At 35.1% G+C, this 12,221-nt stretch overlaps 1 long non-coding RNA gene across 2 annotated transcripts; it reads left to right on the top strand.

Moving 5' to 3' along the window:
- The first annotated feature begins 273 nt into the window (after nt 1-273).
- LOC141842686 (uncharacterized) lies at nt 274-2,671 on the top strand. 2 transcript variants are annotated; one of them, XR_012602957.1, is made up of 5 exons: nt 274-481; nt 547-631; nt 724-796; nt 1,321-1,395; nt 2,456-2,671. It is a non-coding gene; the product is annotated as an uncharacterized LOC141842686 (long non-coding RNA). The 2 variants fall into 2 exon arrangements; XR_012602958.1 differs by having other exon boundaries at nt 724-818.
- Nucleotides 2,672-12,221: the final 9,550 nt, after the last annotated feature.

The raw sequence follows: 12,221 nt of genomic DNA, 5'->3' as shown, positions 1-12,221 counted from the left end.
TGTAAAATACTAGAAATTTAGGGTTTATCCGTAAATAAAATTAACCCTAATAGAAGGGGTTTATGGAAGATTATTTAGGAGTTTAATTAAGTTAAACCCTAAACTATTTCATAAACTAAATAATATTAATGGGTTAATTAATCAAACCCTAAGTCTTATAATTGGATATATAGGTTAATGGGTAATTGGTTTAGTGGATCCGAGGAGGCTAAACCCGTTAACGCCGGTTAAAAAGGATCGGGCACTGTTCACTCCCGATCGCGAGCCGCTTCTTCAGTTCTTCCGATCGCGCCTCCACTCTTCTCTTCTCCGCCGAAGTCGAGTGAAGGGAGCTGCCAACGCCGGAGCTGGGGGCTAGGGGAACGCCGGCGACCGGAGCTAGCATCAATCGGGGTGGTTGCGTTCCTTCTCGGTGGCGGCGGTTCGCGCAACGGAAACAAGCTACAGGCGACGACGGATTGAAGAGAGGAGGAAGAAATCGGTAAGGATTTGAACTAGGTTTCGGCTAGTGTTTGATTTCTGAGCTTGGATCTGTGATCTTTCCAGATTTCTGAACTTGGATTTCGAGGTTGAGCCTTCTTACTAGTCTCGGCTGTGAAGAAGAGGATCTGGAGGAAGAGGAAGCCGAGAGGTAAGGGTAGAGTTCCGTTTGTTCGATTTCTTGAGTTAGAATTTGTAGGATGATTTGGAATCTCTTAGATTTGGTTTGGTCTTCATCCATAGCTCATTGGGGTGAGATGATCGATCAGATTTGAGGGAGTTGCGGTGGAGATCCGGCAGCGAGAATTGATTTAAGGTGAGCTTCGGTTCTTGATCAGGTTAGGATTTGTAATTGATGGATTTATGGTTGATTGTTGTTAACCTGTTCGTGAGTGTAGAAGGGGATCATTGTTTGATTGATTTGTTGTTTTTTGGTTGTGTTAGATCAGTGAGTAAGAGTTGAATTAAGGGGCTGATCTAATGAAGGGTTAAAGGCATATTAAGGGAGTTAGGTTAGTGTTAACCTAAGTATGGATGTTGAAAGCTAAGTGAGCTGGTTGTTTAAATATGGGATGGGTTTAATTTAATACATGATGATTCGGTTAGGTTTGATCTTGTAAAGGTTTTGATTAGGAACCTTAATATGGTTGATTGGTTAATTTGGCATGATTAAACAAGGGATTGATTGTGATGCAACTAATTAATTGCTTAGTCAAATCCTATTAATCGCAACCCCAGTCTAACCTGAGATAGGTTAATCGCATGGAGGTTAAATTACCTTTAACTTGATTAGGATTTATTGGATATGTCATTTAAGGATATTGTTTATCCTTTTTGCAGGACCTTGACTTGAGTGGTCCTATTATTATCGGAGATTATTTTCTGGGGTTCTATTGTCTACGATCGTCTGATCAGGTGGATACCCTGTACTTGGTCAATACAGACCTAGTTTTCTAATGCATGACTTGTTGTTATTGTTCTATATATCATATTACTATTCTTGCTGCTTGATGTAGTTGTCTAGTCGATATTGTTGTTGATCATTGCTTGATACTTGTTGTTTGACCTTATGATGATCTATCATTGTTATCATGTTGATACTCTTTCTATTTGTATCATTCACCCTATTGATACTTGTAGGATTCGTTACTTGATACATATGATCTCTGCTTGATCTAGCTATTGTAGAACAGATTTACCTGAATTGTTGACCTATGTTGACTCCTGTTAATACCTGTTGAGCATGCTAATTAACTGTAGTTATTACATGTTGGGATGATCATCATACATCCATACTAGTTGTAGTTGTTGATGACAACATTGTTGGTTGTTCTTGTTGGCTCTTGCCCGGCACCGTGTTGTGGTGAGATACAGGGGCGAGAGCATATGTTGCACTATTGCTGGGTGCAACCAGGACTGGTTATATTGCCCTCCTGCTACACTGCCCGCTCCCCACCAGATTAGTGGTGATTTGTTGTTGGAGCCTATGCAGTATGTCTTGTCTGGCCCCTCAGTTCACTGTGCTCTGGGAGGGTGACTGGGGAACATAGAGTGCGGACAGAGACTTGCACTTGTTTGCGATGTTTGCTGCGTGTTTTTACATGCATTCGTTGGTAGGATTATTACATAGTTTAATTTACTCATATATTTACGACTGTTGCATTTATTTGCTATGATTGCTGCACTTGTATGACATTACATACATGATTATATGTACCTGTTACCTATACTTGTTGCACAGTATTACTTCTTCTCTATTGTTCAGTGGATATACCATGCTCGACTTTCATGATTTACACTATCTGTTGATACCTATTACCTATTGACTAGTGTTTAGATCTTGTGTACTTATTCATTCTAGATATTATATTCTGATTATTCTTGCTAATTTATCTTACATGCACTTCTATTCTGTACCCACTGAGTATCTAATGCTCACTACCCAGATCCTGGGGTTACTTTGTTTTCTCCCCAGGTAGCAGATAGGCTATTTGGAGCTTGGAGATTTTGTCAGCTGGTTCTATCTCACATCAGGGAGTTTGTGTTAGTTGTTGTGTGGTTGATAGTTGTATTCGAGTATGGATTTTATATTTCGTGGACATGGACTGTTGTTATGTTGTGTTTGCATCCGTGGTTATTCGTTTTGTCGGATGTTGATTCGGATTTTTGATGTTTCCGTTTCATACGTGTTTCTATTGTTGCATAATTGTTATTTCATGCATGTGATAGTAATGTGTGGCCGTGTAGGCCTTATATTATAGTTTATGTTGCATCTGTTGTATGTGTTGTTATGTTTATTAGACGTGTAGTCCTTATTCCATCCGCATGTGGTTGTATATATTTGTATGTATTTAGGGAAAGTCATTATTACAGGGGAGATGCTGTCGAAATTTTTCGGACAGCCTCCTGGGACGTGACATGCTCACAATCCACGTAGGGTGTGGACTCAATTCGCAAGCTGCATTGATCATAGTTGAGTACATGTTGATCACAAAGAAGCATATCCCAATAGCAAAATAAATCTTTTGGCTCTAGTCGTCGATGAGGCACTAACCCACACAAGAGCTCGTGGATGCAAAAAGTTAAAGATGGCAGCTAGGCTTAAACCCACACATAAGCCCAATCATCAAACGCCCCACTCATGCGATATTGTCCATGCTAAAACATCACAGAACTCCCGATTTTAATTTCACTATGGTAGCTACATAGTTGTGTTAATATCTTAACATAGAATGTTTAGTAATTAATATTAGTTACCAATCGTGGAGGATAAATGATTTCATTTAATCTCACATATCTATTAGATAATAGAATAGATCAGCCATTCTAGCAACCTTTTGCCATTAATAACTATGATTTCAAAATCTACACACTTTGTGTGGTATATGGATGATCAAATTTGTTAATTATAAAAGCCTTCAATTATGTTGTCTTATGCTGCCCAAGCAAATAAATTTGTTAAAAGATAAATTTAAATTACTTGTAATTATACACACATTTAAATTATATATGCCTTGCGATTACAATTAAGAATTCATTAAAAAAGGAATAATATAAAAACACTTGTAACCAATTGAATAACAAGGTAAATTAAAAAGCAAGTAAATAAAATGTCATTTCTATAAAATCAATAGATAGATAACCAGTAATAAAAAGACACTAATCTAAAATTTGAACAGGTAAATAATTTCAATAAATAACTACCAAATTAGATTAGTAATTTAACTAAATAACTTATTAAGTCATACCTAACACTGTAAATAACTAATTAAATTTCAAAATCATCTTCATAGAAAATGTTGTTCATTATTGTTTCCTCATAATGGATCTAAAAATAGCTCGAGGGCTACAAGTAATAGCAATAACCTAACATAGAAAACTATGAGCTTTCATGTTGCAAGCTCGGTAGAGACACAACATAAAAACCAAGAACCATATATCTTATTTTAAAATACCTACATTGTCTTCTTCAAAAGCCTGACTAATGCTTGATCCATCATAATTCCATTTAAGTAACTCAGGTACATGTTCTATAGACCTTCATCATAAATGATCACCATGGCTTAGAGGTTACAAATAATAATAATTAGCTTAGCAAGGACATTGTAAGCTTTCATGTTGCAAGCTTGACAGAGATGCAAATACATACCAAGGACCACAAACATGTCGTATCATAAATTCTATCTCTTTTATAAGCTTGACTAATCCTTGATCCATCATAACTCCATTTAAGTATTGATATTGCTGAAAATGCTTACCATGTTTCTAAAGCTATCAACAAATGAGAAATTTGTTTTAAGTCACCACTATTCCCTTTTCCAAGATGCACTTTGGAAACAATTATTTCAACCCTTAACATCATAGTATTAGGTACTCCAAACATTGATTCCTACCGTATATAATTTATTTTGTAAATTAAACCAATGAAAGACTTTGAGACCACCGCCACATACTTTCCTTGGACGCTGACGACAAGGAGGTTCTCCTGTAAGTGACGCTTAGGTGGTGATAGAACTGCCTATGTGTAGAATAATGGAGAGCAGCGGAGAGGCAAGAGGGCTTCATCCAAGCGAAAAGGATGTGAAACAAAAGGATGGACCACCGTTCAAATAAGCCTAAAATCAATTGAATTTTTCTTGGAAATATAAAAGGATCATGTCAAGTACATCAAACCCTAAATCAAAGATAAGAGAATCCAGATGAAATTTCAATCTAAACTACCAATCCAACAGAGAATTAATTTTCTAAAAGGAATAATGGAAGAAGAAAAAAATCAAGAGAAACGACAAAAGATTGCAAAGGTTCTTAGAAAATATTACGCATCTTTGGAGAAGAATGAAGGAGCTGTTCTTGATGAGGAAGTTCTTCTCCTTGATCCTCCTCCACTCTTGCTAGTGTTTTTTGATGCTTCCTTCCACTTGTCCAGAGACCATATGAAAGATCAAGATTCAGAATTTGAAGTGGCAAACGGAAGAGAGAAAAAAAAGGAATAGCCTACCCTCCTGAACGTTGCATTTCGGACTGACGTACACAAGAGAGAGCAATAGCAAGAGAGGAAAGGGGAAGACGGAACACAATCAAGGCGGCAGCGGCCGCTCCGACGTACGTGAGAGAACGAGAGCGACAGCGAGAGCAAGAGAGGGAGAGGGAGAAAGAGGAAGAGAACACAATCAAGGCGGCAGCCGTTCGGGTGAAAAATAGGGCATGCTCACAACGGTTCACTCGTCGATGGCATAGCTAAATAAGTGAACTATTTTCCATTTTTTTCTAAATTAATTTTTAAATAATTTAAAAAATTACTAATTGATGAAGTTGATCATCTCTAAAATATTTGAAATATTATCTATTTGAAATGAAATTTGCATTACTAAAAATACAAAGTCGCGAGTAGATATTTGACCAAATCAAGTTATAAATATTGATTTTGCATTCAATTTTCCTGACGTGTATATTTCTTATCAACCATTTATTCTTAGGATTGATTGCTATTTGAAAGACACTCATACATTGCTCCATGAGGCATTTTAAATACTCTTTACATCATCACCATGTCAAAGGAATCTTGATATGATCTATATATTGTGGTTGCTTATACATTTCTTAGGCATTTTACAACTTGAAGTTCAAAAAGATTTTCCCCATATATTTCATTTCTTGTAATGTCCAACTTTCCAACATAAGATAGTTGCCAATGTTCAACAATTCTTGAAGTAAAGCTTCACATAGGTGAGTAGAAAACTCAAGTTATATTGGTAGAACATCAAAATTGGTACCAAATACTTCTTGATCATGTGTTTAAAGATCTGAGATCTTAACATGTTTTGCTAAAATTCAGAGACAACAAGAAAAGAAAAGTGTGAATGACTTCCATAATTGTTTTACTAGAATCAATTTGTTCTTTAACAAAGTGGAATAAAGCAATAAGAAAATTGAATGAGTTTAAAATGTCTCTTAAATATGGTTGAGGTGTTAAGGAACCAAGCTCCACATAGCTATCAAGTAGTAAAGAGAAATGTTGTCTAACAGTAGAAAATTGGTAGGGTACCATAGAGTACCCTTGCATTGATCCCTTCCTACTCCCAAAGAAGTTTACCATTTAGGTATATAAATCATGATTGAACTACACAAAAATTCTATCCATTTAAAATGCTTCCCAAGGAATTTTTGTTTAGCAAGAAGAGCTTATGATAATCTACTTATTCTCATTCTTTGGGAGGATGCTAGTCACCATGGATTAAATCTTAAGTCATGCTAACAAGGATGATTGAAATTTTTGTTTTGCTTAGAGAATAGTATTCCAAGGGGAGCTTTGGTACAATGGTAAAGTTGCTGTCATGTGACCTTGTGGTCATGGAATTGACTCGCAGAAACAACCTCTTACAATGCAAGGTAAGATTGTGTAAAATAGACTCAATGTGATCCTACCCTTTCTTCAGATCCTACATTAGTAGGAGTTTTGTACATCGGACTGTCCTTCAGAGAATAATGTTTGACATTGGCCGACACATGAACATATACTTTGGTCACATCTAAGTATATTTAATCTTTTTTGCATGAGTTTTTGTTTTTTGTCTCTAAAACTAACTTTCTTCCCTTATGACCCTATCTTGTGAGTATCTTTTCACTTGAATTTATTGAATTTTTCTTGATATTCCCCTTCCAAATTGACAGGTGTCAATTGTCAACTTCCTTTGGTCACTTACTTCCTGTATTGTTGATCTAGAACTGCCATACTTTACGAAAGATACTATGGTTTTGCAATTCAAACAGTTGTAGATGGTTTTCTAGATATGTACAAACTCTAAACTTCTCCTTATGTTTACTTTTCCATTTTTTATATCTTGATTTCTTGACATTGTTTATTTTTCTAATTCTATCCTATCATTATCAGGGATAATCATCACATAGAGTTTCAAAATGCAATGTGCCTTGAAAGTATGGTGAAAATTGGCATTCATAATAAACTAAACATAGATGCAAAATTTAATTCCCATTTGGAAAAGTTACCTAGCCAAAACAAATTTCTAAGTGCAAGAATGTACCTCGAGAAGTTCTGATGCCCAAGGTGGACTTGTCTGAAGATTATGCGAGTCATACTCGAGAAAAAAAATTATGGATTCATTCATTAACAGGGATCAAATAAGAGTACAACCCCAAGCGTAATTTGAAGATATTTTTCCATCCTCTAGAAAGTGCGGTCTCTCCTGAGAAAAAAAAAATCCCAAAGAAAAAGGTCATAAGTTTAAACCATGAAATTTTCAGAATGAAAACTCAAGGGCAATTCGATTGAAATTGAAATGCTAAAATTGCACTACAATACATTTTTTAGCTTGAATATTTTAACAATGTAAAATGAGGAAAAAGTATATCTTACTATTATCTTGGAGATAATGGGGAACCAGCTCTCTCAAAATAGGTAAAGATACATCAGACAACATCCTTAAGGGGGGAAAAAGGAATTTCAAACAAAGAAACATTTATTCTTGCAATTAAGGGAAACACAATCATGTTACCAGAATGCAAATAATAAAAATTGACACTTGAGAGGCCGAGGGGTCGTGTGATGCCTCCACGAGGCGTACCGGTTAGTAGGCAGAACGAAATATTTCTTCTGTACCGTCCAGTATGGCACGAGATTTTAAATCATGTTTATCACCATGAGGTCCTTCACATAAGTCTTAGCAATTTGGACTAGATTAGGATTTTATTATGTTTTATCACAAATAAACATAGAACCAAAACAAGGATCCTTAGAACCTTTTCATTCTTTAAAAGCACTTTGTGTATCAGCAAACATCATAGTTCGTGCGATGCCTCCATGAGGTGTACCAGTTAGCAGGCGGAACGAAATATTTCGTCTATGCCGTCCGATATGACATGAGATTTTAAACCATGCTTATTACCATGAGGTCCTTTACCTAAGTCTTAGCAATTTGGACTAGATTAGGATCTTATTGTTTTTTATGACAAATAAACATAGAACCAAAACAAGGATCCTTAGAAGCTTTTCATTCTTTAAGATTAAAAGCACTTTGTGTATCAGCAAACATCATAGTTTGAGCATTTTAATTGTTTACTATAAAGGGACTAATTTATATAGTTCTATCGTTAGCACTCACCTTCATATGCAGGTGTGATACTTAATGTTAGAATATTTAGGGATAAATATTCTGTTAAAGATAAATATTCTGCTCAAATTATATTCCCATTATTATTGCTTGCTTAAATTCTGAATTGATTGGACATCATTCTAACAACTACAAAACCGTAGTTATTACACATATTATAGCAGATATGGTTTCGTAACTACTACAACGCAAGTGTTAAATGAGCAGATTGAATCCTCATTGTAGTCAGTGGTGGAGCAAGTCCAATTATTTATCCGGGTTGATCTCCGACTGTGAACTACCCGCAATCATCGCATTTTTCTTCGTCTGTTTTCGGTTTTCGTTTGCCTCTAATACAGCTCCATTCATCGGGCCAATCAGACTATGTATGGCCTGGGTAACTTATAGTGTGGCTCCGTCCGTGATTGTAGTAACTATGATTTCATTGCTTCTATAACGTAAATAGTAAGTGGATAGGATTGAATTCGCGTTGTAGCAGTTACAAAAACCCATACCAATACTACAACATGAATATTTTTGGACATATCAAGTATGCCTTATAATAGCTATACAATAGCACATATTATAATGTGCCCAATCATAATTTAGACAGGAGATTGAATCTGTATTATAACAACTATGATTTCATGACTGTTACAACATAAATAATAGATGAATAAGATTGAATTCATATCGTAGTAACTACAAATCTATAGCTATTATAATTAATTACAATGTATATTTTTGAATATATCAAATATGTATTGACGTATTGTAATAATTATAAAATCATACCCATTATAATATTTTTTATTATTTTATAATTTAGATGAAGATAATAATAAAAATAATTTATGAATAAGAGAGTGAATGTACATAAGTGAATAGTGATAAAGGGTCTCTTTTGCTACGGCGTATTTGTAAGAATTTCTTTCAAATGGGGAACACAATCACGGATGTTGGGCATCTGGATTCGCCGTCGTATGCATTTCCAATTTACTCTGGTGGTCGGTGGGGAATTTTCGTAGGATCGGACCGACCACCCCTAGGAATTGAGTCCATGAGACTGATTGGGATTTATCATTTTTTTTAAAGGATCTCTTTTTAATAATAAAAAAATAAAGGAGGGTGTCTTTGATGATTCAGACAAAATAGACGTCTTTTTTATTGTTCTCATCTCGTGACCAACTAAAAAAAGACGCGTCGCGAGTTTCTCTCGGTCCTTTTCCCGCCACATACAGCCTTAGAGCGTACCCGCAACTTACCACGAGGAACAGTGCCGGGTCCCACAAATCTTTTATCCAATAGCATGACGACAGATTCGGTCGAACTTACTCACGTCCGTATTCGGTGGGGTCCCCAAACCACGTGCTATTTGATTCCCTTGGGACCACATGATTTCCATCCCACCGTCGCCGCCTCGGACGTCCAATGCAAACTCACCACGTTTCGTCTCATCAGTGGATGCTTCAGTCGGTCCCACCACTCTAATCCCACCCATCGAATCCAACCAATCGAAAGCAATTAAATCCATTTTTCTTAACAATAAAATCGATTAATTTATCCTATTATTAAATTCATTATTTTTTTTATTAATCGATCGATGATATCAATCAACTAATGTTAAATAGTTGAATCAAAGTGATTTATCAGTAGAGTTATATCCATATCTATATCTATGATGTTTCAATTTAATTGATTTATAAAATTTAAATTTAAAATCAAAATCAAATAAAAAATATTTTTTTAAAAAAATAAAGGGCAAAAATGGAACATTATTTTTTATTAGAATTGTTAGAATGATGTCACTCTTTCATTTATTATATCATCCACAATTGATGTTTTAACGGGGTGTTATAATATCCCATTGGTGTTAAACACCATTGTGGAGGGGTGTTATAACACCCCTCCAGTTAAACGCGTTCATACAATTAAACTCGTTCGATTAAAACTGGGATGGGTCAGCATCTCACGTGTATTTTTTTATTTTTTAATTATATTTATTAAAACGATTAATTTTAACGGCTATTTTAAAATTGAATAAAATTTTTAATATTATTTTTTAAATATAGTAAAAATAAGATTATTTTAAAAATAATAATAATTTTGATAATTTAAAATATATTTATTTAATATGATATAATTTTAAGATGATTGAGTGGACGTGAGACCCATAAATAATGAATGTTAATGTTAAAAGGAATATGACTGAAAGAGATATGTTATTATAACGAGTATGTGACAATGGACCCCATGCTTTTTAATGAGGTGGAAAGGTGTTATAATGAGAAGTGGGTTGTGAATGCTTATTAAAACAACATTTTATCCCATATAAATATATATATATTTTAAAACTATCTTTATTTTTTATGTTAGTATAACAGCTATGAATTCATAGTTACCATACAATTAGAATAACTATGATCTAGTTTCCACTACATAATTCTTTTACAGTTATAGTTATAGATGTTACAATATAAATATTTCATCTTTGGTCAACATTTTAACTCTTATCAATACTAATAACATTATGTAACAATTACATAATTATTACAATATGAATACAATATTGATCAACACTTAATATTATATTATAATAGTTATAAATTATATTTGATATTTTATTTTTATCAATACTAATTAATATTATATTAGGGAAATGATACTTAGCATGAAAATTCCTAACATGAATGGAGCATGACACTCACAACTGTATATAGTGGATCATTGTGAGTGTCATGCTATTTCATGAAATTTTTATCATTTTCCATTATATTATACAGTTGTAACATATATAAAACATAATTGTTATATATCATAATTGCTATAATTATATAGTAGATACAAGATTATATAAATGTTATAATTGAGTACCAATTATAATAACTGTTATAATTGAGTGTTAATTTTTAGTCAAAATGACTTAAATGTAAAATACCGGAAAATATTAAGGGTTTAATTTGTAAATAAACTTTTCTTAGGGGTTTATGGGAAGGTTAGGAAGGTTTATTTAAGTTAAACCTAAAGGTGAATGAGTTTAATATTAAATCCTAACCTATCTTATAAGTCAATTAGGGTATTGGATGGTAATTGGGTTAATGGGTTATTGATAAAGGATTAAAGGGGTATTGGTTTAATTGGCTTAATGGGTCTTAACCCATTTAACCCGTTAGCAAATGAACCCGTTTAGAATTCTTCCCCAAAATCGCGAAGTCGCGATTGCTTTCACTCGAACAGCGTGAGTTTCTTCCCTTCTTCCTATTCTGATCGATCTCCCCTCTTCTCCTCTTCTTCTTCCACCCGGGCGGCGTGTTCTTTCCCCGATCAGCATCCTCCTCGCCATCGCATCTGCTCCATTCGGTTGAAGATGAAGGCGTTTCAGCGGTCGCCATTCCCTCGCAAGGAGCGCGGAGAGGAAGAGAGGAGAACGACGAGCAAGAAACCCTGGTTGCGATCAATCTAGGGTTCTCAGTTCGATTGTCTCTTCAAGTCCGGGAGTTTTAGTCCTTGTCCGATCGATCGAGCAAGGAGACACATAGCCCCGCCGGACGCTGGCCTTTTCCCCTTCTTTCCCCTGCCGTGGTTTGATCTGGAGCAGCGGCAGTCAGCGACGCAATGAAGGGAGGAGAGCAGATCTAAGGGAACGATTGAGGTCTTGGATTTCTGCAAATCTTGTTCGGCAGCAAGGTGGTTAAGGGCCGATGGCTGGATTGAACACGGCTAGGGTTCGAAGCCAAGAAGATCTATGGCATTCCTCCAGATCTAAGGTAAAATTTTGATAGCTAGTTCTTGTTGATTGAGTTGGTGCTGTTCAGATTTGGTTTTGGGCTGTGAGATCATGGGTTTGAGCACTGTTTGATTAAACGGTGGTTGATTCTTAGTTGGATCAGGTTTTATCTCGGTGAGGATCTGGATTTGTGGTCTTGGATCTTGGCAGCAAGGTGGATTAAGAGATTGAATCCATTTGGAGGTAAATCTTTGAATCTGGTTGAGTTATGCATTGATCAGATTATAGGAATTTGTAATGGATCTGTTCGGTTGGGTTAAGTTTAGGTTAATCAGATTTTTGGATCTATTAGAGTTTATAAGTTATTGTTGGATTCATGTTTAGATTTAGTTAGATTAGGTTATAGT

This window comes from Curcuma longa, chromosome 12, assembly GCF_044706935.1.
Source record: "Curcuma longa cultivar G26 ecotype Majalengka, Jawa Barat chromosome 12, ITB_CL_G26_1.1, whole genome shotgun sequence".
Classification (NCBI taxonomy): domain Eukaryota; kingdom Viridiplantae; phylum Streptophyta; class Magnoliopsida; order Zingiberales; family Zingiberaceae; genus Curcuma; species Curcuma longa.
Note: the sequence above shows the minus strand (reverse complement) of the source record. Positions and strands in the feature narration are given on the sequence as shown.